The 25,318-nt window shown below is 35.6% G+C and overlaps 1 protein-coding gene across 1 annotated transcript in view; it reads right to left on the reverse strand.

The window, feature by feature from the left end:
• The window catches only part of LOC106667137, a 247,456-nt gene that overhangs the window by 186,049 nt on the left and 36,089 nt on the right, over window positions 1-25,318 (reverse strand). The window lies entirely within an intron of this gene.

Below are 25,318 nucleotides of genomic sequence, written 5' to 3' on the forward strand. Positions count from 1 at the left end.
TTTCACGCTTTTTCACGTCCTTCTGGATATCGTAGAGCAAATCTACACTCATCTGTAAAAAGTACAGCAAACTAATCGTCCAAAGACCAATGGCTGTATTCTCGAGCAAATAGGAGCGTACAACTCTGTGGGTTCTGATCAATTCTGGTCCTCTTACGGGGCGGAAAGCCATCAGTCCAAACTGATTTAATCTTTTTCAAGCAATGTCTTCAGAAACACCTCTAACTTCCTATATGGTGAATCGCTTGGTGGTGGAAGTTTCGCAAAATTCTCCGGTCATTCTGTAGTTCTGTTACCCTTGGGCGTCCAGAACCGGTCCTTCTCTGGAGAGACTAACTTTCTCAAAAACGTCAAACTGCGTTTTTGCGGGGTTTCGTAAGGAACTCCGATGGCAATAGACGCATACCTGATGGAACGTCCATCATCAATAAGTGCCACTCCACGCACAACATCCTCACCACTAAATGGGATTTTTATGTTTAAAAATTGAAATTAAGAAAACAAAGATAAAAACTAAACAACAGTTTATAGCTTCAGAATACAAATGAGACTGAATAAATATTTTAAATTCCGTAAAAAATAAACATTGAAAAATCCTTTATCTTTGTTTTGGATTAAGGATTAAGTGTTTACTTCCAATTAATATTCCCAATTTAAAACATAATATAAACAAATATATATATATATATATATTGATATTTTGAGGCAAATTAAGAACATAATTTTATTTTTTAAGAGAAAATGAAAAAATCGATTAGGTGGAACTTTTTGCCTGTTAGTGTATAATTTAATATGTTTTATACATAAGGAAAACATTTTAATATAAATTTCTAATAATTTCAGATTAGGAAATGAGAAGGTTGATAGTTGAGATGGAAATGATCAAAGGTCGTAGGATGTCTCGCAAGTTGAGAGGCTAATTATAAAGGCTTGTTTGGAGATAGAGAGCATTAGAGGTGCACGCCTTTTCCTTTTACATTTACCTTCTGTTTCTAGTTAATTAACACCGCCCATAAAATGGTATAAAGGTAGAAAGGCATCAATGAAAGGGACGGATTTTAATTTTACGCCATTGCTCATAGATACATTAGGCTGCGCTCTGTATCAGCTGGGTTTCTGGGAATATCAAAGCCACCCTCATTTCTCGTCACGACTGTACGGACAATTAAGGCTGCAAAACCCTCTGATTGTGAAAAAAAATTAAATTAAAAAAGATCTCTGCTACGTGCCTGCCCTGAAATTGGAATGGTCTTTTAATAATATTTCTGCTTAATAACAAACACAATTGTTCTTGGGATTTTTCTGTCTGAACCGATTTTTATTGGCGAATGCTGGATCTCTGGCAAAGAAAACAATTATCGGTAGAACAACGTTGAATTCTCTATCAACTAATCATCCCCTTTTAATTACTTTCACAAAGTGGTGGGAGGATAAATAACAACCCGGAGACGGCTTTTCCCGGAAGAGAGAGAACTACAAATTTCAGGAAACAGCAAGTCTTGAGCAGGAACCTGACACGGTACAAAGGGATATTCTGTGTCACATCACCCTCAGTAATTAGGTAGGTACACAGCATTAACGGAAACTGGATAGTCAGTTTCAGAAAACCCAGTTTGTGGATTCCTTAGTGGACTTAGTACCTCAGAGAGCAAATTTTTGTTAAAACGATTTTTATTAATCAAAAACTGTATCCTCAAATTTGTTCATCTGTATTACAAATTTTGACAAAGCTGTGCTAAGTCTAAAAATAATTAATTAATAAAACTATATTAGATTTTCTAAGTCTAATTCTCCTCCAATTATCGAAAGTGTAGCTTTTTCCATATCAAAATAAACATTTTTTCAAGCCAAACAATTTGTTTTATATTCAACATTTTCAGCTGGGACACATTCCATGTAAATAATGAGATTATATTTTCCGAGAACAACTGGATTTGCATAAATAAAACACACACGGAAGTACAAAATCAACAATTTTAGTTTCTAAAATTTAACATATATTTGATTTTTTTATTTTTATTAAGAGGGTATTTCAACTAGAAGGTTACATGAACCCTCAGGATGCCGGTGTTTTTGGAAATAAAGTCAATTTTAAGTATGTCGGGAGGGTTTATAGCAGGGCAGCTAGATTCGAACCGGGGTCCTTTACCTTAAAAATTTTAGCGCCTAAACTGCGGCTATCGACGCCCAAAAAATCCTTTTTTTTTTAAATATTACCTTTAAAATTTTATTTTTTAATAGTAGCAATTAATTACTATTCAAAAGTTGTATGGGTTGATTTCGTGACCGAACCTTTTATTTGAGAATTTGAGATTTCCGTGTTTAATTAGGTTAAGTTCGGAACTTTTTGCTCGCCACTCTTGGATGAGGATACGTCGAGTTTTTCTCTTATCTAGCCGAGGACTTTACCAAAATATGCGATCATTTAAATCATAAGAAAGACATAAAAGGCTCCCCTGGTCTTGTAGGTTCATTTCCAAATATCTTGACAGATTCAAGGATTGGTACTTTTTTAGAATAGAGTAAAGTGAATAATACACCCTTGCTCATAATAAATGAACAAACCCCTCACCGTGACTTCAAAATTGAAACAGTTGATGAAACTATCAAGACGCTTAACTTGCTACGTCAATGCAGTACGAGTCACCTGTTTAGGTCCAACACGTAGCCAGAGGAATCACAAGCGTCGTCACTTGATTTATTGCTGGTGAATTGATGAAGTGACAGCGTGCTTTAAACAACGGAAAACAATGTTACCCATATCTTCTACAGAATCTTTCGCAGCCATCTGAAACTCTCGTCTCATCGAAAGTAGGAGTTTTTTCGTTCATCGTCGTTGGTGTTACTTTGCAAATCTTACAAACGGACGACCGAGTTGGTGGGTCACGGATTTGTACCAAACTGTTTTGGCGATTCTACACTCCCAAATATGGGATACGTATATTAGTTTGTGTAAATAGGTAAAGGTATCAAATTTTATCAATAACAAACAAACCTGATTGGCCTTTCCTAGTACAACTTCTAACATAATTTTTCTAAACCTAGTGTACCGATTTTCGTGGTTGATAATTCATTTTAAGGAAACTGCCAAGTGCAATTTATCAAATATTTATATTTGATATATATATCACTATATCAAATATTAAAATCAGACATGATTTCTATTAAAAAAAAGAGGTTAATTTCTGACAAATAATTTGGCTATTTTGTGAATGTTCTTATAGAAACATTTTCATATATTTTAATGGTACATACGTCGTAAAAAAAGTATTTTTCTCTTGTTTTAAATGTTAAAATCCTTTTAGCCCTTTATGAATTACAGCCGTTTCAATAGATATTCCGATAACGCTGTTTCAAAAATCGGAAAAATTTTAGGAGGAAAAATCGACAATTTGAAATTCAAACAAAAGTTTCTATTTAGAGAGGTCTTTAGAGGTGCTAAAATGAAATTTCATATTAGTTTTCCAAAAAAATTATGGCCTAATTTACTTGAAAAATATTTGGATTTTAGTTTGAAGAAGTAGAAAGTTTTTCGTAAACTTTCATAGCTTATACTGTATTTTTTTTCTATCTACATAAACAATGCTGTAAAATAGGACAATTATTAACTCAAATCACGTAGTGATTTGAGCAAGTAGCACGACGAAACAAAACTAATAAAAAACGGAAAATTTCAACTTTCCATAAAACATTTTGGCGAAGGGCCTATCCACAAGAAGTGGCGGATACGAGGCTGATATTTTGGAGTGTAGAATCACCAAAAAAAAATGTTTGGTACAAATCAGTGACCCACCAATCTGGTCGTCCCCTTGTTAATCTTTCTCTAGGTGTTCTGTGGTGAAAATTGAGGCATTTCACCTCTAGAACTTTTTAGCTGCAGGTTTGACAATCTCAGTTTTATAGAAGACTTTGAGAATTGAATTATAGGTATTAATGCCATAAGATGTTGAATTGCGATTCCGGATTACTTAAACCTTAATAAAACATTCGTTCGTGGGATTGTTAAGCATGGAGTTTGATAAAGGAAGGACGAAAAGAAAAAAAATAAAGTGATGAGCACGAGTAGACATTTGGTATGCATATTTGGTTGAACTGGTGAAAGCGTCTGTCAAAGGTGGTTTTCTCCTTTATATTGTGCTACCACTTCAGATGATTGGACCGAATTTCTATGATATAATGAAAACTTTTAGCCAGAAGAGAAAATATAAAAGATTCGGCTATCATTTTTCTCGTAATTGCAAGCGGTGGTTCATTAGTTTCTAAAATATGAAATTGGTGTAGAACCGATCAATAGTCACTCTTACGCATTTATACTGAATCGTATCCAATTATGGTTAAGTTTTTATCAAGTATGTAAAGTCTAAAAGTTTTTTAATGATTTTAATGATAAGTGATGTTATGAAACCCTCCCGTCTTATGTCTAATACACATTGGTAATCTTGGAGTTGATTCGTCTCGCAATTCAAATTCTACGCTCAATAGATGCAATATTCGAACTCGGCCCAGACGCTGCTTGGCAATAAAAAACAGTACCTACACGAATATTTGGGGGAAGTCGGTGGCCGCAACGGTTTAGGGGTTGACACGGCGCTCATCACTGTAAGGTAAAGGTCCCGGGTTCGAATGCAGCGGCCCTGCTTCGAACCCGACATACTTACAAATGGGCTTTTTTCAAAAACACCGGCACTCTGAGCGTTGATATAACCTCTGTTGTTGTGAACCCTCGTTAAAGAAAAAAAAATTAAAATTAAAAACAACGCGAAGATTCATGTCGCGAATCGGTTCTAAAGCGGAAAATGATGAACGAAATTGCTCTCTCAGGGATTTCGCTTGCCCTATTTTGTTTAATAAATTACAATCTTAATTAACGAATTAAAAAAGAGGTCGTGTTACTAAAATTACATCAAGGTTGCAAAAACAATTCATAGCTGAACCAAGAACACTTGGTCGCTGAAGCACTACTTTTATTGTTTTTTCATATTTCTGCGCTACCGCCAAAATTAGCCCTTCAAGGTGTGCATTTTGTTATTATTATTTTCGCGACTGAAATATTACGTAACTCCGATTATTAATGATCGTTTATAAAATCACTGGAATTTACATGACATAAGTAACGATCGTACCTAATAAATGTCAATGTTTCATGGGTACTCCATAACATTATAGCACTTAAATTACAGTTACAACTGAAAAACGTAACTTACAATAACTAAAAGCTAACCGAACCTTATACCTTGCGTAGATTCACGTCCACACTGGGTTTTGCCCGACATTGAGCCAGGGATTCCATTTCGGTCGGGACTCAAAAGAAGCTGAAAGTACTAACTAGCAATGCACCAGATTCACTGCTACAATGAACCGGGCTGCACGGCCGCATCCGAGAGCACGCGGAATTCATTCAGAAGATTCGATTCAAAGAGTCCCCGTGTGGACCATGCTTTACTGTTCTTTAAGCTTAGTCCACGCTAGTGTCAAAGTCTTTTTGGCGTCTGCCCTACACGGTAAAGGCAGTCTACGGAATTAGGCCTCGCGGATATTTCTCTGTCATCGTTATTTTAATTAAAAATATAGTATTTGGAGATCGTGAGATGAGGTCCTGTGTGATTTAGGTTTAGAAAAACATGTTCTTTATGTGCCAACTATTCGATCTTTATTTATTAGTTTCTATTAATTAAGGTTTTGGTTGAGATAAAAAGTCAGTGTTACAAACGGGATTCGAACCCGCGACTAAACGGCTAAATACGCCGCTGCTCTACCACTTGCGTTATCGTGACTTCGATCCACTCGGACACTAACTTCCTATCTCAACCCCACCTTTTGACTTTTCCTTCCTTTTTGCCAACTTTCAAATCTCGTGGGTTCGAATCTCGCTTGGGGCACTGACTTTTTATCTTAACCAAAACCTTAATTAATTGAAAAGAATTTATTTCGTCAAGCGTACCAGGAATTCTAATAAATGTAAATTTATATATTAGAAGAGCATTCTAAAGGAGGTCGCTACCATTGAAAGGAAACTAGCATTTACAATCAATCGGAGAACCTTTTTCTTAAAATGCAGGCAAAACAAGGCCCTGAAGATCATGTAAATAAAGATGGAAACGTTGGCACAATAAAGAAATTGTTTTTCTCATCATTTAAATCATAAGAAAGACATAAAAGACACCCATGGTCTTGTAGGATCATTTCCTAACAACTTAAGGGATTCAAGGATTGGTACTATTTTAGAATAGAGTGAATAATACACCCTTGCACATAAGAAATTAAGAACCCCCTCAACGTGAAGTAACGTTCAAAATGGAAACAGTAGAGGAAGCAATCAACCCAGTTTAGCCTGCCACCAAACGCCATCTGACACTCTCGACTTATCGAAAGTAGGAGGTTTTTGGTTCATGGACGTTGGTGTTCCTTTGTAAATCTAACATTTATTTCTAAACCTCTTTTATTCAAGATCGCATCTCACGATCTATAAACAACATCTAATTTATTATCGGTTACTAAATACTACTCATTAAAAAATAGAAATCAAAGAAGATGGCGGGTCCGAAAATTGTGTAGTAAATACAATGAGACATGACGTGATTTATAGGATACATTAAGGCTAGAAAATGGAATGGGATTTGTCAACTTTTAAAAGATAATACCTTTTTGAACACACTTTAAACACTTTAAAAATCTTTTGATAATGGTTGTGGCGAAGGGATTTAAGGAAAACACAAAGTTTAGAAATGTATTTTCCCGTGAAACTCGCGACCACAATCCGGCTGCCCCCGGAACATGGGTCTACACTTGCAATGTTGTGCAACATTGTATCATTGAATCCAGTTTCGATGGGAAGCAAAAGCTTGTGTTACGTAGACCCGCAATATACTCCAGGTGCAAGGGGACATGTTGCGGGTTGAAACTCAACACTCCTGATTCAAATGCCGCGCAACTTTGATTCCAAGTATGGAGTAGGTTTTAATCAGTTGTTTGAATATTAAATCATAAAATACGTGTATTTTCTTTTAATTCAATGGGTCAGCTTATGATTTTTTACATACCAGGTATTGAAAAAAAATATCTTTCGACTAGTTTTGATTTTGAAAAATGAGGAAGAATGTAGGTCAAACAAATTAAAAAATCATGTAATTTAATATATAAGTGTTTTAATACGCGCTCGTTCATTTATTCCAGTCTGAGTGTATAAACTGTTAATTTTGAACGCTTGCCAAGCCACGCAGGGATCGAAGACTATAAATGTAACCTCAACGGTATCGGACTTGAACTGGCTTAAATTTTAGGATTTTTAGAACAATTAAAAACAAAGAAGAAGAGAGATAATGAACAAAAAAATTGAGACCCAGGGTGAATCAATGTGGATATACATTTATATGTACGTTATACGCTCAGATCGGTTAGCCACGGATCGTTGCATAGCCATTTAGAAATAAAAAATAAAAAGTAAAAATCAAAAACATAAAAAAATCAAAAATAAAAGCATTACAGCGTGCTATGAGCAGATCATCTGATTGGGTCCTTTTAGTCTCTCTGATTTTCGTTGAAATCAAACGCATTATGGGTTTACGCCATTTCAAGGAATTTTTTTTCTTTATTAAAATAATTAATTTTACAGCGAATGAGTCAGATAAATGCGTACGTAATAACAAATAATCCTTACAATTTAATTTAGTTTGTTTTTCACTCTTTCCGTTTCACTTTCCGTTTTTTCCTCAAATCTAACTCGAATACATTTCTTGGTATGGCCTCCGGGCCGAATGACCCAATCGAATGCGCCAGTTTCAAAATAATAAACAATAAAATAAAAGTGAACTTCTCAGTTCCACAATATTATTATGACGTGAAGCCAAATTACGTGAAATTGAAACATAAACCAGCGAGAATAGACGTACCCGAATTTTGAAATCCTTTTTATCTTAACTATTTCATACAAACCATGGTCTTTTTTAAATTATACTGTTATAAGAAGCATTTTTGCCATTATTCAGATTGCGAAAAGCAGAACCGCCCCGCAAAACGAAGATAGTTCCAAATAATCTCAAACCTCAAGCTAAGCATCCAAATTTTGTCATTTATTTGTTTGTTAAATTTATCTTGGCTGTCAATGAAATGCGGATTGATTAGCCAGGGAGTAATCATCAGGACTAGTGCAAGTACAATTCTGGAAAAGTCCGACCTGCCATACAAAATGAGAAATGGCCATATGAATCATGTAAAAATCTCATACCTGGAACAACATCTCAGAACTGAGGAAAGTCTCGTCTAAATTTATTACAGACTTGCCATATCAAGGACGAAAAAATCTCTAATATCATTGGAGGTCTTATAGATCATTGAATAAATAAAAAGCTCGCGAAAATATAGGGAGTGGCAGACAACAGCCTGTGTAGTTTCGGCAAAGAAGAAGATAATAAACGCCTGTCACGGAAATAGTGTCTACTCATTAGCAAAAAATAATCCACTAAATATAGTTATTCAGATATCGTGAGATGCGGTCGGGTCGATTAACGGTCACTAATCTCTACACACCACTAAATATAATTGAACAAACCCTATCAAGGAGAAAGATGATTGTATAAGAATAATAAACTGACTTAAGTTGGAAAGTGAGCTATAACCGATAGGAGAACACAAGTCCCATTTTTATATACGCCGATATAGGAACTTAACATATCCTTGAATATAAAGCAGGTAGTTACTACTAAATTGAGCCAGAATCAGGCATACAGCCCATACTTAATCTTACTTAATCTCATCGGACAGCTGGCATCGCCGTGTTTAGATTTTACATTTAGAAATCATTCACTTGCTTTCATTATAACTTCACTAGTTTTCGTGCTCCGCTCGACCAATTAATATCTTTCAATAAATTAAGGTTTGTAGTTGAGATAAAAAAGTCAATATTACGAGCGGGATTCGAACCCACGACCTTCGGCTAGACACACCGCTGCTCGTAAGATAAAATGAAGTATATCTTCACTAAAGCTTTCCGTGGCTATTTCATTTGTCGCCGAGAATCAAATAGATTACACGACATTTGAAAAATGGCAAAAATGAGGGTAAATTCAAAAATTGGGGTTGAGATGGGAAGTTGTGTCCGAGGAGATCGAAATCACGATAGCTTAAGCGGTAGAGCAGCTGCGTATCTAGCCGAAGGTCGTGGGTTCGAATCCCGCTTGTGACACTGACTTTTTTATCTCACCTAAAAACCTTAATTAATTGAAAGATATTAATTGGTCAAGTGGACCACGACACATAATAAAATATCTAAAAAAAAAATTTCTATTTGGAAATGGATTTTGTAGTTTAGGGTGTTGCCTTAAGAAGGAAAAACTTTCGCTACTATTCAACGGTACGGTTATATCGTGAATAATAATACATATTGTTTGATTTAAACTGTATTTAAGGCCATTAAAATAACTTTTATACATTTTTTCTATTTACTTTTTTGTTCAGATTATATTAAAATAATCACAATTTTTGTTTGCCGTTTTATAACGATTTGATTTACCGGTGTTGATACCTAAGTACTCTTTTAAAACGAACCAGTTTCCTGTAATCCATGCCATACCAGTATACGCCATCCATATAATACCATCAAATGGTGGAGTTGAGATGGTAGGTTAGTCTCCGAGTGGATCGAAGTCACGCTCGTGACGCTGGCTTTCTTATCTCAATTAAAAACCCTAAATTAAGATGATTTTTGTCAGAAAAAGTACAGCTTCATGTTTAAGTTAGGTCCAAAGATATGTACCATTCGCGAGCTTTGCTTAACAAATCCGATTCATTCTTTTGTTCATTCTTTATAAGACCTTCTTCTGTTAAGCTATTTTTATGATGTGCACCTTGGTAATTAGGAGTAGTCAAATTGTGTTGTTTTTTCAAATATAACTACCACTAATTTAAGTATGTGTTAAACAAATTTTAAAGTTTTTTTGAATGTGCTGATAGACAAACTTACTTCGGTACATTCCCAGTACATTACTGTTATTAACAAAAGTACACAACCATTTCTGTTTTAACTAAGGAATTAGATGTATATATTACGCTCATGATCTGATGAGTAAAAAAGGTCATACCGAACACAAATAGAATTAAACAAGAGTGAAGACTTGTGTTTGAAGTTAGGTATTTTAATCAAGGCCAATCCTCTTAATACTTTGGAGGATTTAACATTTCCAGAAGCTTGCAATCAGGGATCGATCGGAGATTCCCGTCTGCTTCGAGTGTAATCCGAAAATGCGTTTACCATGTATCAAACTCGAGGAAATGTCATGTCAAAAAAAAAAAAAATTCGCGCGTGTGAACACGACGTCCTTTCAGTTAAGTCTTCGTGTAAGCTCGATCTCAATTGCGGCAGTTGGGGGAATACAAACGAGCACGAAATTTATTCTGCCCACCCGATGACTCCAACTGGGCGAACAAGCGTTGTAAAACGCAACGAAAGAGCGAATAAAATTAAACAAGGTTTTTTTACTTTTAAGCATCAGTAAGCGGCTTATTTTCTCTTTTATGAATCTACAGGGTGTCGTGCATAAGGTGTTAAATTTAATTAAAGATACATCATATAATTTTTTTCAAATCAACACAAGACACGTAATCAGTTTGTATTTGTATTTTGCAATTGTTTTGTTTGAATAATAAACGTGGGCTCTATAATTGGTAATTCAATCAATATTACGTATATGTTACTTCCAGTAAGACCCATACTTACATACGGAGCTGTAACCTGGGCCGATAAAGTAACTAAAAGAAAAGAACTCACAAAAATACCGAAACTTGCATGCATCTGCATAACGGGAGCAATGAAAGCATACCTCCCAGTTTGTATTTTTTTTACCCATCCACCTCCCCGCCGTACCTAAGGGAGACCCCATACCGGCGGACCTCGGCCACTAAACTAATTCAAATGGGATGCAAGTTTAGGAGATCTTATTGTGCTTAACGTCTTCCTTCGACCTTGCCCTGAAAGGGAAGACCCAAGGAAGAATATTTTTCTTATTATTAATTTATCTAATCTAATAATTATATAATCTCCCAGTTAGTATGGAAAAAGAATTGGGATTAATCCTCCTACACTACATGGTAACGACGACAGCACAAAAAAACTATCATTAGTACTCTCAAAGAGAAATCTCCAACAGGAATAAAACTAAAATGGAGAGATAGCACCAAAATAATGAAAGGCCGTCCGATACTCATGGCTCCAAGAGACGACATGAACAGGATTTTTGATTTTAATCAAAACTTCCAAATAAATCAAAAGGAAAGCACCTCCTATAAAAATGGCACTATCTTTTGGTACACAAATGGATCTAGAAGACAAGAAGTCTCCAAATACTCAGAACCCATGGGAAAACACACCAGTATCTTTTAAGCTGAGATTCGCGCAATCGAGAGATGTACTCAACTCGACTTGACTAAATGGTACATAAACAAGAACGTAGCTCAAAGCACTATGCTCAAATATCATTAGTACAAAGATGGTGTTGAACTTGAGCATAACATACAGCCTTCAAACTGTAATAGTAAACTATGATTAATACAAACACTAACAGCAGGCATACATTTTTTTAATAAAATTGATATAATGTGATGATTCTTGAGACCTTACAATGCAATATTGAAATTCATTCATTTATGTATTCATATTGAAACCAAAGTTTATTATTTAAAAAAAAATCCTATCTATCCCTTGAGCCGCTTATGTATTGAGTTTAAATGAATATAAAGTCCGGGGTATTCAATTTTTTTCCGTTTGTGGACGGCCGAGACGTGATTTAAAAGTACGTAGAGGCAAATTGTATTGGGAACTCTGGAATTGAAAGGGTATCAAAGAAAATTAAATTAGACCGGGATTGATTTGGCGGTTGGTCAGGAAGTTTAATTTCAATGTATTGATGACTGCCGTGGGCCGAGGTAAAACCGCTCGTGCTAAGGCATCCCCTGGCAATGTAGACTCTGACCAAGGACTAACTCCTGATTATCCCTTAATAAAGTATCAAGGTAAAGTCGGTTTTAAAATAATCAAAATCTTTCTACTTAAAAGATTAAAACTTCAAAGGTAAAACGTGGCGGTTCTTGAGCGCAGGGCGTGGAGCGGGTTTGAATTAGAAGCTAGGCGATTCTAAGGGATTATTGATGAACGGCAATGGATGAAGGCTGTTTGATCTCGTGTGCCGAGGCGTGCTTCAGCATCATCCACCAATTCATCATTCCGTCACATCAATTTGTTTACTTCTAGTCCTGGATCGACTCCTTTCCCAGCGTTTAAAGGTTCCGATAGTCGATAAATTTCCACCCGCCTCGCACCGGTTTTTCACAAGGAATCAAATTTCCGAAGATAAAAAACAATATTTTATAAACTTTTTGACATATTAATAAAAAACGCTTACATCATGGATTTAAATCTTAACGAAATTAAAACATTTCATAAAAAAGTTAAATCAATGTAAAGAACGTTCATCACCTTAATTGATCTAATCGTTGCATAAAACATATTGCAACAACAAAAGGAAGCGCATATAGGATGGCATTATTACACGCCCTCTATACAGAGCCAAGGAATACAATTAAGTACTAAATTTAAGCAGTACAAATCTAGCCTATAATTAGTTACAATAGCCTATGGAGGGGGCGCCTGTGGCCGCGTAGGCGTTGACACGGCCCTCATCACTATAAAGTAAAGGTCCCGGGTTCGAATCCCGCGGCCCTGCATTCGAATCCGACATACTTACAAATGGGCTTTTTTTTAAAACACCGGTACTCTGAGGGCTTATATGTTTATATTATATACATTGCGAACTCTTGTTAAAAAAAATAATAATAAAAAACAATGTTATTGAATAACCATTTTCGGCTTGCTTTATAGTAAATATTCAAGAAGAAATCTCTTAAAAATCACTAAATCTGTTTTTTAAATTTCTAGAAAACTTAATTTTACTCTTGTAATTGTTGTTCAGCTGTAAAAATCAATAAAAAAATTATACAGCGTGAAAAAATATAGACCCGTCTTATTGTATTTTTGCTCATTATCTTTTTGCTAATTATTGTTTGTCTCAGCAGTGCGTTATTTAAAATCTACACGTTTGAATTTTAAAAAAATATTTATGTACTTTTATCAAACATTGCTCAACTTTTCTACATTTCAGTTTTTGAATTGTTCTAAAGAGTTAAACTGCCTTGTGGAGAAACCAAATTTCTCCTTCCATTTTTGAATAATGGTGAGAATTAACGATAAAAATGAAAGAGAAATATTTTTCAGTTCAAAAATATTTCTGTAGTGCACGCTATGGGCAGGTGCGTTGTCTCGCTGAAAGATGAATTTCTCTTGACCTCATTTCTTTCAAGCACTGGTTCCCGAATAATTTCTATATAATATTTTGCATTCATTTTTGTTGAAGAAATTATTAATAAGCTTTTTCCGCTGTATTCAAACCCCAGCCTATACCATCGTTTGTTTAACAAACTATTTTTTCCGTGAATATTGGAATGGAAAAATATTAACGAAAGGTTTTCTTTAATAATAGTAAAAATTGTACTACAAAAATACAGAGAATTTGTACCTGCTGTAATGTAAGAGAAGAAAGTTTATGAAATTATGAAGAATATCCAGATTTGTACCGTAAAGAGAGAGACCGTAAAGAGTTTTTCAAACGCCTTGCAACAGTCAATAAATGGTAAATAAACTTTCGTACATTAATTAAATTATGCCCAAATAAGATGAAAAGACAGATTTCCATGAAATATTTTGAAGCAATTAATTTAAGGACTTTCTTATACTTCTCTATTCAGGGTGTCCTTTTTAGAAGGCCCGGCTGAATTTCTTTTGAACCAATGAAGCTATAAAAAAAATACATATTTAATATGTTTTTAGTCTAGTTTCAAATTTTTATCTTCTTTTGGGGAAAAATTCTACAGGGTACATAAGGCCTGGTACAAGTTCAAAATTTTAAATACGACCCTGTACGCCCTGGCACATTATTTTAAAGGATTTTTTACGCTGAAAACAATGGTGCAATAGGATTTTAAATTGGTCAAAAAAGGAAGAAAATTATGGCAAAAAGATCCCGGCAGCGAAATTTCGACGAGGAATTAGGTTTTAGATTTTCCAAAAAATAAAATTAGAGATGTATTCCGGACTTAGAATTTCAGGCCGTATCGCTCTCATATTCTCCAGGGACTTCGGAACTGTCGATTTGGGAGGCTGAAGAAAACGTTCTTCCATACATCCTATGGTGATGAATCCAAGTTCACCTGTAATGGCAAACTAAATCGTTGGAATTTTTGAACGTGGGCGAAGGAAAAGCCGAGAATTTCTCTCTTGCCATCATCAGGTGGTCCGCAATATCAACGTTAGGTGTGAACTTCTCGGAAATAAATTAATTGGGCCTCATTTTTTACCAACACAATTAGATGATTTTCCTCTGCATCAACGACTAAGAAATGATTCTTCGGCATGACGGATGCCCCGCGCACAATTCTTTAGAGATTAACTTGAATCACCTCATGACCCGAGGTCAATTGGCATCCGATTTATCTCCATTTGATTATTTTCTGTGAGGCCATGTCAAAAACAGTCTCTACGCCAATCATTTTCGTAGAAATAAGGATCATTTAATTTTTTTACGAGAAGGCCACATAAAACGTTGATATTGCAGACTACCTGAAGATGACAACAGTAGGAAATTCTCGGATTTTCCTCTGCTCACGTTCGTTTAGGAATTTTAGACGCCCGTCATAATCAGAGCCCCGAAGACCCTGGGCAAGAGGAGAGCTATACGGCTTAAAATTTTAAGCCCGGAGTATATCACTAATTTTATTTTTTGATAAACCTAAAACCATTCCATTATTTCGGATAGAGGAATTACTGCTCCTCGTTGAAATTACGCTGCCGGTTTTTTGGTGACCAAAGAGTTACTGATCCGTTTCTCCTGTGTTTTCTTCTCATGTGTGTCCATCACGAATAAACGTTTGTGGTTTACTCTGGGGCGATCAGGAAATTTCTGGGAGTATAACTGGACTGCGCGACGCACAATACCACCATCAATAAAGCACTCGAAAATATCAAATCGCTTTGGTTCGGAAAAATATGCTCTTCGCTTCATTTTGAATGGAATATTGAATGTTACGAACAGAGTCTGTAAGGTATTGTAAAATTTAGTTACTATCGGGAATTAATATTTGCTTTTATAATGCGAGTTAGATAAACAAAGACAGAATAGAAGCAATAAAGGCGATTTATGTTTACTTACTAAAGAAGCAAATTATTGGAATTAACAACGAAATGCTTTTTTTCAAACTTTGTCTTAACTTTGTTGTTTTTTGACAAATTTAAAATCCAATGGCACCTGGGTTTTCAGCGTAAAATATCGTTTAAACTGCTGTGCCCGGATGTATAGGGTCGTATTTGAAACTTACCAGCTGAACTGGGACTGAAGTACCATGTATAATTTTTCTCCACAAAAAGATAAAAATTTGAAAGTAAACTAAAAAATATTAAACGTTTTTTTGATAGGGTCATTGGTCCCAGAGAAATTCAGTCGGGCAATCTAAAAAGGACATCCTGCACAATCCTTTAATATTTTCATTTGTTATTTATTTCCTTTTACAGGCTTTCAAGGAATATCTTGTTCAACGACCCTTTTAAATTTTGTTAATAATTTACAAGGTTAACCAATGTGAAAATACACTTGCGCTCATAATATGTGTTAACGTTTTAAATTATTTATAATAACTAGATTCAAAATCTTGTTACAGAGGATTTTTCGAAAGTTTGACATTTCTGTTTTTATGTAATTTTTGTACTGGAAAGATTCTGTGTGGATATCTAATGCAAACAGACCTGCCGAATCAATTAGGTTAACTGCTTGATTTTTACTGCGTGTGCATGTATTTATTGGCATAAATGAAAGAAGGGTTTCAAGGTGAAAATCGCCTTGCCAGACGCTCAACCGGCAATTAATTCAAAAAAATGCCATTGAAAAATGGCAAATAGGAGGGAAAATTCAAAAGGTTTGGTTGAGATGGGAAGTTGGTGTCCGAGTGGATCGAAGTCTCGATAGCTCGAGTAGTAGAGTAGCGGCGAATTTAGCAGAAGGTCGTGGGTTCGAATCCCGCTCGTGCCATTGGCTTTTTTATCCCAACTAAAAACCTTAATTAATTGTATGATATTAATTGGTCAAGCGGACCACGAAACTAATCAATTTAATAAGTTTAAAATGAAGTATCCTTCACTAAAGCTCTCCGTGGCCATTTCATTTGTCGCCCAGAATCAAATTGATTACACGACATTTGAAAAATAGCAAAAAGGAGGGAAAATTCAAAAGGTGTGGTTGAGATGGGAGGTTGGTGTCCGAGTGGATCGAAGCCATGATAGCTCAAGTGGTAGAGTATCTAGCCGAAGGTCGTGGGTTCGAATCCCGCTCGTCCCATTCACTTTTTTATCTCAACTAAAAACCTTAATTAATTGAAAAATTGGTCAAGCGGACCACGTGAATTAGTGAAGCTGTTCGTAATTTTAGCGTAGTTTAAGGGGGGGGGGGTCTCAGCAGTATATCGAGAACTCTTGAGGCACACCTGAGGTATTCTAGATAATCTTTTAAATACCATGAATTTTAATTGACTTTGGACATTGTAATCATGTGTGGAAGGGGTAAACATCAAAGATAAGGGAATTAAAAAAGTGCAAGATAGACAAAACGTGGGAGGCAATAGCCTTAGCTGCTATCTGGCCAGAAACTTTTTTAATCTAGGTTATTTTAATACTTGCTTTTATATATTTTATTAACAATTCTTTCTGGAAGATCTATTTTTTTAATACTAATTGTTTCCAAATCAGAATAGTTTTTATTTTAAGCCAGTTAAACATAAATACTACCTAATTTTCTGCCATCAGTTACAACTAGGAGTTAATATTCAATTTCATTTTAGTGGTTAATATTACTTTTTAAGTCAAGATTTATCTTTTAGTTTTAAAGTTTTACAACTCTTAACTAGTGCAATAGATTGAGAGGTTTTCCTAGAATTACATAAACCGAAAACGTTTACTCGTTCATGTTAAATAATACAAATCTAAATCAAGCCTAGGGAAAGTGTTTTGCAAATTCATGACAAGGCGTGAATTCTCGGCCTGCATGCTCTTCCTCTAAATCGCCGAACTCGAATTTATACTTTATGAACCGGTCTCAATTTCGATAAATGTTGTTTTTGGGCCGGGCTCCTTTTGCAATCTACCGAGAGTCCGCTCATTTCTAACGGAACTTCCATCAAATAAAAAGAGCTTTTAGCCTGATCGGTACCCGGCCAATCAAACGCAGTTGGCCTCTTTCAAAATAACAACCATAAGTTTCTGGATTCACCACCTCAAGAAATGTGTAATAAATCGCGTACATCTACAGATTGTGGTCCCTTCCAGAAAAGGTCCTCCGTGTTTTAAAAACTAAATTTCCTAGATTGACATGTTATAATTTAAACTTTTATTATGAAAAAGACATGCTCAAACTGTGAAATTGAATACTAAATGTAACACAACCAACCTCGCATTCGGTTGAAGAGGTTTCATTATATCACAAAGATAATGACCTATTTGATGTACTTAATTAAGATTCTAATAATAATTAATAATGTAGGAGGGACGTGATATACATTAACTCTCATTTAATAGCAATTAAAATAGTTATAATAAATTTAAAAAAACATAGCACTCAAATAGCTATTAGATTCCATTTACAAAATAAACGCCTGGTGAATATCGGAAAAACATTTTAATTACAAAAACCTAACCGTTTAAAATGCTCAGTATTATTTTGACTTTACACCAAGATCTCACGGTTTAACACAAGTACACGAACACAAACAAAACAAATAAGGTGAGCAAGAGAAAGAAAGGAAGAGAAAAGAAAGAGAGAGGGAGAAAGAGAAAATGAGAAAGAGCTTATAAGACATAGAGGGAGAGAATAAGAAAGATGTAAAATATATATATATATATATATATATAGTGAGAGAGAGAGAGCGAGTCAAGTAATGAGAGATTTTGAGAGAGAGAAAGAGAGAGAGTCAGGTAATGAGAGAGAGAGAGAGAGAGTGAGAGTCAGGTAATGAGAGATTGTGAGAGAGAGATAGAGTGAGTACGAGTGAGTGGGAGGGATAGAGATAGTGAGTAAGAGAGGGAGCACGTGTGTGTGTGTGTGTGAGAGAGAGAGGGAGAAAGAGATCGTGTGTAAGTGAGAGAGTGTTTGAGAAAGAAAGAGAGAGAGAGAGAGAGGGTGAGAGAGAGAGAGAGAGAGTGAGAGAGAGAAAACGAGAGATCAAAGGCTATTGCATTCTTCTGGATTCAATGATAGTTACAGGGCCAGCTGATAAATTTTTCCTAAGAAGTTAGACATTTAAGCAAGTATTCCTTTTTCTATTAATGAAGTTTGTTTCATTAAGTTACTGGGTTGAATTAATTATTTCGACCGTCCATAATCGCGTATTATGCAATCAAAATTTTTAAACCAATCCCGCTTTTATCAAAAATTTATTCTGTGTATAAACGCATTATCCCATTGTGATATAGAATTTCAATTATTCGTCGGAAAGAATGGTCTGTCGAAATTCGAAAGCGCTTCAGATCGCAAATGTCGGAATCGATTATCATCCGGTGTTTGCCGGTTGGATTATAACCAATAATAATACAAGTGAAATAATTTGTCGTTAAATGATTTGTTCTTATTTTTTGTGATCACATTTTTAATCAATGTCCATTTTCTCCGTTTACCCAGGGAGTGGGGTTTAATCGCAGAGCGTCGCAATAAAAAGATGGTCTGAATTCCGTGCTAGAATCAGGACGGGCAGATTCCCAGAGAAAACCATTGTCAAAGACCATTGTATCCTCGACGACGAAAATACCGATCACATTCCCACATCAAATAAACTAAGAAAAATGTCCTGTTTCAAAAATGCCATACCAGTTTTCATACCAACCTGAAAAGCTATCCTATGAAGAAAATTAACTATTACCGGTCAATAATTCAGAAAAATCAAAGATAATTCGGTCAATACGATAATACTGCCTACAGTTGATTTATGAAGATCTTTTGGTTTATATTATTTAATTTTAGCTTTTGTTTTGTACATGTGGCATGCCAATATTTATTATATCTGCGAGTGCCATTGGTTGCTTAGGAAACGTTCATACGAGTGCAGTCAGGGGTGGTCAGAGTTAAACAGAACGTAAAATGTATTTATTAGAGCGCATGCTGATCGTATTTGAGCACGCAGGGAGGTTGTCCCTAGGGTTCCATCTTTCCTTATCGACGTCTGCCTCTTGTCCCTAAGGCCATCCATACACACACTCACACGTTTATTTTACACGTATTTGTAATATGCTCTTTATGCGTGTGTTAATTACAATTAGGACGTGAATGAACTTTGGGGAAACGGAAGGCGAGCCGACTATCGAGTTAACCGTTAACAAACGGGGAGCCCGAGAAAGTAGAATCAAACTAGTTTATTCACTAGTTTTCGTGGTCCGCTTGACGATAAAACTGCCAGTGTCAAGAGCGAGATTCGAACCCACGACCTTCGGCTAGATATGCCGCTGCTCTACCACTTGAGCTATGATGACCTCGATCCACTCGCACACTAACTTCCCATCTCAAGATCTTCTTTTGAAAAATGGCAAAAAAGAGGGAAAATTCAAAATGGTGGGTTGACTTGAAAAGTTTGGTCACGATAGATCGAGGCCGCTAAAATTTATAAACTGCAAGAATGATACTATTATTATACTAGATAAAAATGGCAAAAAGGAGGGAAATTCAAAAGGTGAGGTTGAGATAGAAAGTAGGTGTCCGAGTTGATCAAAGTCAGGATAGCTCAAGTGGTAGAGCAGCGGCGTATTTAGCCGAAGGTCGTGGGTTCGAATCCCGCTCTTGACACTGACAGTTTTATCTCAACAAAAAAACCTTAATTAATTGAAAAACTCGTTTATATTCAGACAAGACTATATTATTTATCGAAAGAACCACCAATGGGCGGAATGTGAAAAAAAAACAGATATTTATCAACAAAAAAAAAATATTGTCAGTACGAGAAAAAAAAAAGATATACAGAGAATGTTTGTTCTTCTTGTAACAACTTTAAATTTAAATAGCGAACAAAGTCTACTTTTGTGCCATACTTAAAAACATCTTAAATATGTAGCTAAAGTACAGAACCAATTTGTGGACCTCCTAATAAAAACTTCAGCAATTACAAGGCAAACTCAACAAGACACACGAGAATGGCACAATTACGCAGAAAACAAACGCTTTGAGCTCTGAAGATGATCTCAATAAAGATCGAAACATTCACACGACAAAGAAAATGTTTTTCTGAAACCTACATCACACCAGACCGCATCTCACGATTTCCGAATAAGTAAGCAATTAAGTTATAAAGACGAAATTATTTTAGCGTCAACCTTTGCAGCAAACATATGCTAAAAATAATTTTGTGTAGAACTTATAGGTACAACTAGGTCAATTTTAAAAAGTAGAAAGGCTCTCCTTAACCCGGGTTTTCATACTTTTTACTATCAATAGATTCAATTAAATTCACTAATTTCGTGGTCCGCTTGACCAATTAATACATTACAATTAATTACAGTTTTTAGTTGAGATAAAAAGTCAATGGCACGAGCGGGATTCGAACCCACGATCTTCGGCTACGCCGCTGCTCTACCACTTGAGCTATCGTGACCTCGATCCACTCGGACACCAACTTCCTATCTCAACCCCACCTTTTGAGTTTTCCCTCCTTTTTGCCATTTTTCAAATGTCGTGTAATAGGATTGGGGTCTCGGCGACAAATGAAATGGCCACTGAGAGCTTTAGTGAAGTATACTTCATTTTTAATTCATTAAATTCACTAATTTCGTGGTCCGCTTGACCAATTAATATATTACAATTAAAATCCCCCATTAAAAGTTCGAATCCCGCTCGTGCCATTCACTTTTTTATCTCAACTAAAAACCTTAATTAATTGTAACTGTCAATAGAATTTATTGTTTACTATTTTCGTAGCCAGAAACTAGTATTAAAAAGACATTATTCTTCAGATAGAGAAGACGAACAGAAAATTTTCATTTTACAGTAGACAGGAAAAACAAGTAGTTTACATTATTGTAAACTTAATTCACTGTCTTGTTTTATAAAAAAAGAAAAAAACAACTAGAGGCATTCAATATTTTTGGGTACTAAATGAGAAAAATTGACTTTTCCTATTCAGATATATGATACTGCATACAATTGTATATGAAAATTAGAACAAGCAGTAGTCTGACATCTAAATACACACATTAGTTTATAGAAGTTTAAATAAAATTACCGAGACGGGCATGGCCCAACCTAATGCTATCTATTCGATTACTATCTAATGGTTGAATTCCAAAAAGGTCTGACGATGGGCTGGCAGTTGATTCTTGAAATGTAGCTAGAAATAAAAAATTAATTGTACGCATTAGCTCAAAAATCACTTGCATTACTATAATTACATCAACCGATCTATCGAAATATGTGAATTTATCCGTAATACATTGGTTGTGAAATATCATATCTGGAAATTTCTAGGAACATGAGATTTTCGACGGAAATTTTACACGCGAGCATAAAATCAACATTGTGGATTCAGCCTCATTTTACGTTTCATAAAACTTGCTAGTTATTTGAATTGTAAGTGCCTAATTTCGCATTTATTGTTATGTCACCTAATTAACCTTGTAAAAATGGTTTCAGAGCATTTACCCGACGTTACCCTTCTATTTAACGACTTCAGTTAATTGAGTAATTTATGCTGCGGAGCAAAAACATTAATAAGAGGGCATAACTCGGAGAAGAACCGTTTCTCGTATTTTAATTAAAATGGAGAAGAATTAAATTTAGCGAAATAAATAAAGAATTCGGTGGTAAAATGTTTTTTTTTTCTCGTCGTGTTAAATCAATAATGTTAATTTTTTTTATTCTACAATATACACGAATGATATCAGAGGGAATTGACGTTTTTCAACCATTTATGGCCCAATGTTCTCCTACAGCAGTGCGAATATTAGCAATTTGGTTAAAAGGTTACCGTAAAATCCCGGTAATTATAGTAGTATAATAGGTAAATCTTTTTATGTAAGGTTTTGGTTGAAATGAAAAAGTTAGGGCAACGAGCGGGATTCGAACCTACGACCTTCGGCTAGATACGCCGCTATTCTACCACTTTAGCTATCGTGACTTCCATCCACTCGGACACCAACTCCCCATCTCAACCTATAACCTTTCGAATCATTTCAACCAAAACCTTACATAAAAAGGATAATTAATCGAAAGAAGTAATTTGGTCAATAGACCACTAAATACAATGGATTTAATAAGTAAAACGATGTATAACTTTACTTACAGCTCCCCGTGGCCACTTCATAAGTCGCAGAGAATCGAATCCTGACTACACGACATTTGAAAAATGGCAAAAAGGAGGGAAAATTCGAAAGGTAACTAGAGCAGCGACGTATTTAGCCGAAGGTCGTGGGTACGAATCCAGCTCGTGGCACTAAATTTTCATTTCAACCAAAACCGTACATAAAACGATTAATTAATTGAAAAAAGTAATTTGGTTAATAACTACTAAATATAATGGATTTAATAATAATTAGAGTTTAGAATGGCACCAAGTAAATCAGGGTTGCCAATAGTTGGGCTGACACAGAGCACTACGCCCTGCCCTAAACTTACGGGATTTTTGTTTACAAAATTACTAATTTTGGAGTTGCTCTGAATTAACTGTGGGAAAGAAAGGGTAAAAATTATAAACTGATTATGAAAACGTTTATCTTTGGCAAATATAAAAATCAATATAAGGTGCGGTGGTCGGGTGAAGAACCATGTAGAAGAGATAGCAATTTCCAAGATGGAGATTTTAGATTGGCACCAGAAAAGAAATCAGTGTTGCCAATACACGGGATGAAACATTGAAAGAAAAAAACTGCACTGGCCCTAAACCCAAGGGATTATCTAAGCTTTAGCAAATTTCGTAAATTTGTTTTACCCTGAGGCAACGTTTGGCGGGAAAGGGTTAATAGAATAAAGTGGTTTCTATAAAAGCTAAAGCATACCCAGATATCCGATCCTTTATTCTTAATTTTAGAAACATTTCCAACAGAAATTTCATTTGACAACAGGACCCACAAAACAAACATAATACAATAAAATAATAAAAAATGTTCTAACTTCCCCAGGGTAAATTTTCTTTGTAAATTTGACAAGTTAAATTTTCTTTTAATTAGATTGAAAAAAACTGTGCCTAATTATTGAGTCAGTTGTGAAATAATAGAGCTTATGAAAAATTAACGTTTTAAAACTTCAGGTTTTCCGAGAACGGTGAATAATATAAATTTATTAAATATTTATCAATAATCAACAGTTACATGTATACCGGTATCAAAGCTTGTTTATCATTATTCGGCTTACTCAATAAAGCCAATTAATTCGGTTGAATAAGAAAGATGAGTGTTTCTTACGAAATCTTCCCAATATTAAGATGTCGTTGGTTAAAAAAATGAAAGCCGCTGTTGCAGGTCGTAACTTTATTAAAACTGAAAGGAAAAAGCATAGTCGAGCACTCGCCCGGCATTATTTATAAATTTACAGAGAAGATTTGTTATTGAAAAGGAAAAAGGGTCCTTTGTGACCTTCGGTGGATATTGATGTAGTTCTACAACTATCTGTAGAATCAATTCTAGCCAGTAGTACTCAAGTATATGTAGTATAGTATTCATGGGTGTCGAACCTTCCTGCACCTTACTGAGATTGTGATAACTCGCAAAAATAGTTTAAAAAGCTCATGTAGTTTGAGTATGCATCATAATATTATCACAATTAACATCAGGCTTATTGCCGAAATCCTGATACACGGGATACACGTCTAACCACGGGTAGACTGAGAGCAGATGCATTTGTCAGCTGCTGCAAGTGAGCAATGTGAAAAATCCATGTTAAACTATTTAGAATAGATCAGCAAAGAGTTAGAAAGATTCTAAATTGTGAGAGCATATCTGTTTTTGCCCTCCTGAGCACTGCAGCTGTACAGCTTATTGTACTTTATCCCTGGCTTCATTTTTGGGTGCTCGCTACACAAGTGTGAATTCAAGCCCCCGGTATGCCGGTGTTCTTCTATCGAAGAAACTCATTTTTGAAGGGGGTTGGGGACCAAATTAAGGGTCGCTGAGATTTGATCCCGCTCCTTCCATTGATGAGTGCCGTGTCAATTCTTTTCAATTGCGGCCACCGGTCCCCTTAGGCGTCAGAAAAATTTCAGAGGCGACGGTGGGGATCGAACCCACGACCGCGGGATCTACTAGCCTAGAGTCTGACGCCTTAACCACTCGGTTACCGCGGCCCCAAGAATAACTGTTAGTTAGCTATAAATCAATTCTGCTTCTCGGCCAAACACTTCCTCCGTTTTTAGGTATTTACTTCGATTCTTTTTCCGATTTGTCGGAAGGAAAGCGTAACCATTTTTTTAAAATTCCTTAGCAAGAATTTTTCGATTGACATCCCAACACTTGTAACACGTGGGTTGGAGCAACTGGCAGAAATATTATACGAAGAATGAGCTATAATTTTAAACTTAATTTTTTAGTAATCTTTTTGGTCATTTTTTTCAGTCGATTGGTTCCAGATTGCATTAACGCTATACATCCCACCACTCCTGCATGCGAACTGATAGCTATCGTCAACAAAATTAGAAGCGTTCGGCTACGTTTTTCAGAGCAATGCAAAACAAATTCTTTTAGAGATGTGGAGCATGATGTTCGGTGTCACAAGTCCTACAGGAGCCATTTCAGCTTACCCCTAGGCAACCATTTTTCCTCATCCCAAGTGCACAAACCAATAAACCGCATTCCTAACAAAAATATCATCCGGATTTGATAGAATTGATTAAGTGCTGCTGATCCACGTACCAAAAAAGCCTTAGTTCAAATTAATCCAAATCTTTAGTTCCACACTACCTTTTGGTCACAATCCAATTGACTTAGACATAAGCAAAAATAACAATGGCAAGTTTATTGAGAAGGTTATAAGCTACAGCCCCATATCTCTCCTCTCGGTACTCTCAAAACTGTTCGAAAAATTACCATCCTCACATTCTTCAACATATCAACTTTAACCTACTAGGATTTAGAATTCCGCATTGTTGGCCGCGACAGCAACATCGAATTGATTGAGGAAAACTGAGGACTGACATACAACCAGGACTCGATCACCATTGGATTATGTATCGATGTTAAAATGTTTTCAATCAAGTGCGGCACAATGAT

Source organism: Cimex lectularius, unplaced genomic scaffold (assembly GCF_000648675.2).
Source record: "Cimex lectularius strain Harlan isolate CLEC.00 unplaced genomic scaffold, Clec_2.1 scaffold181, whole genome shotgun sequence".
NCBI classification, from domain to species: domain Eukaryota; kingdom Metazoa; phylum Arthropoda; class Insecta; order Hemiptera; family Cimicidae; genus Cimex; species Cimex lectularius.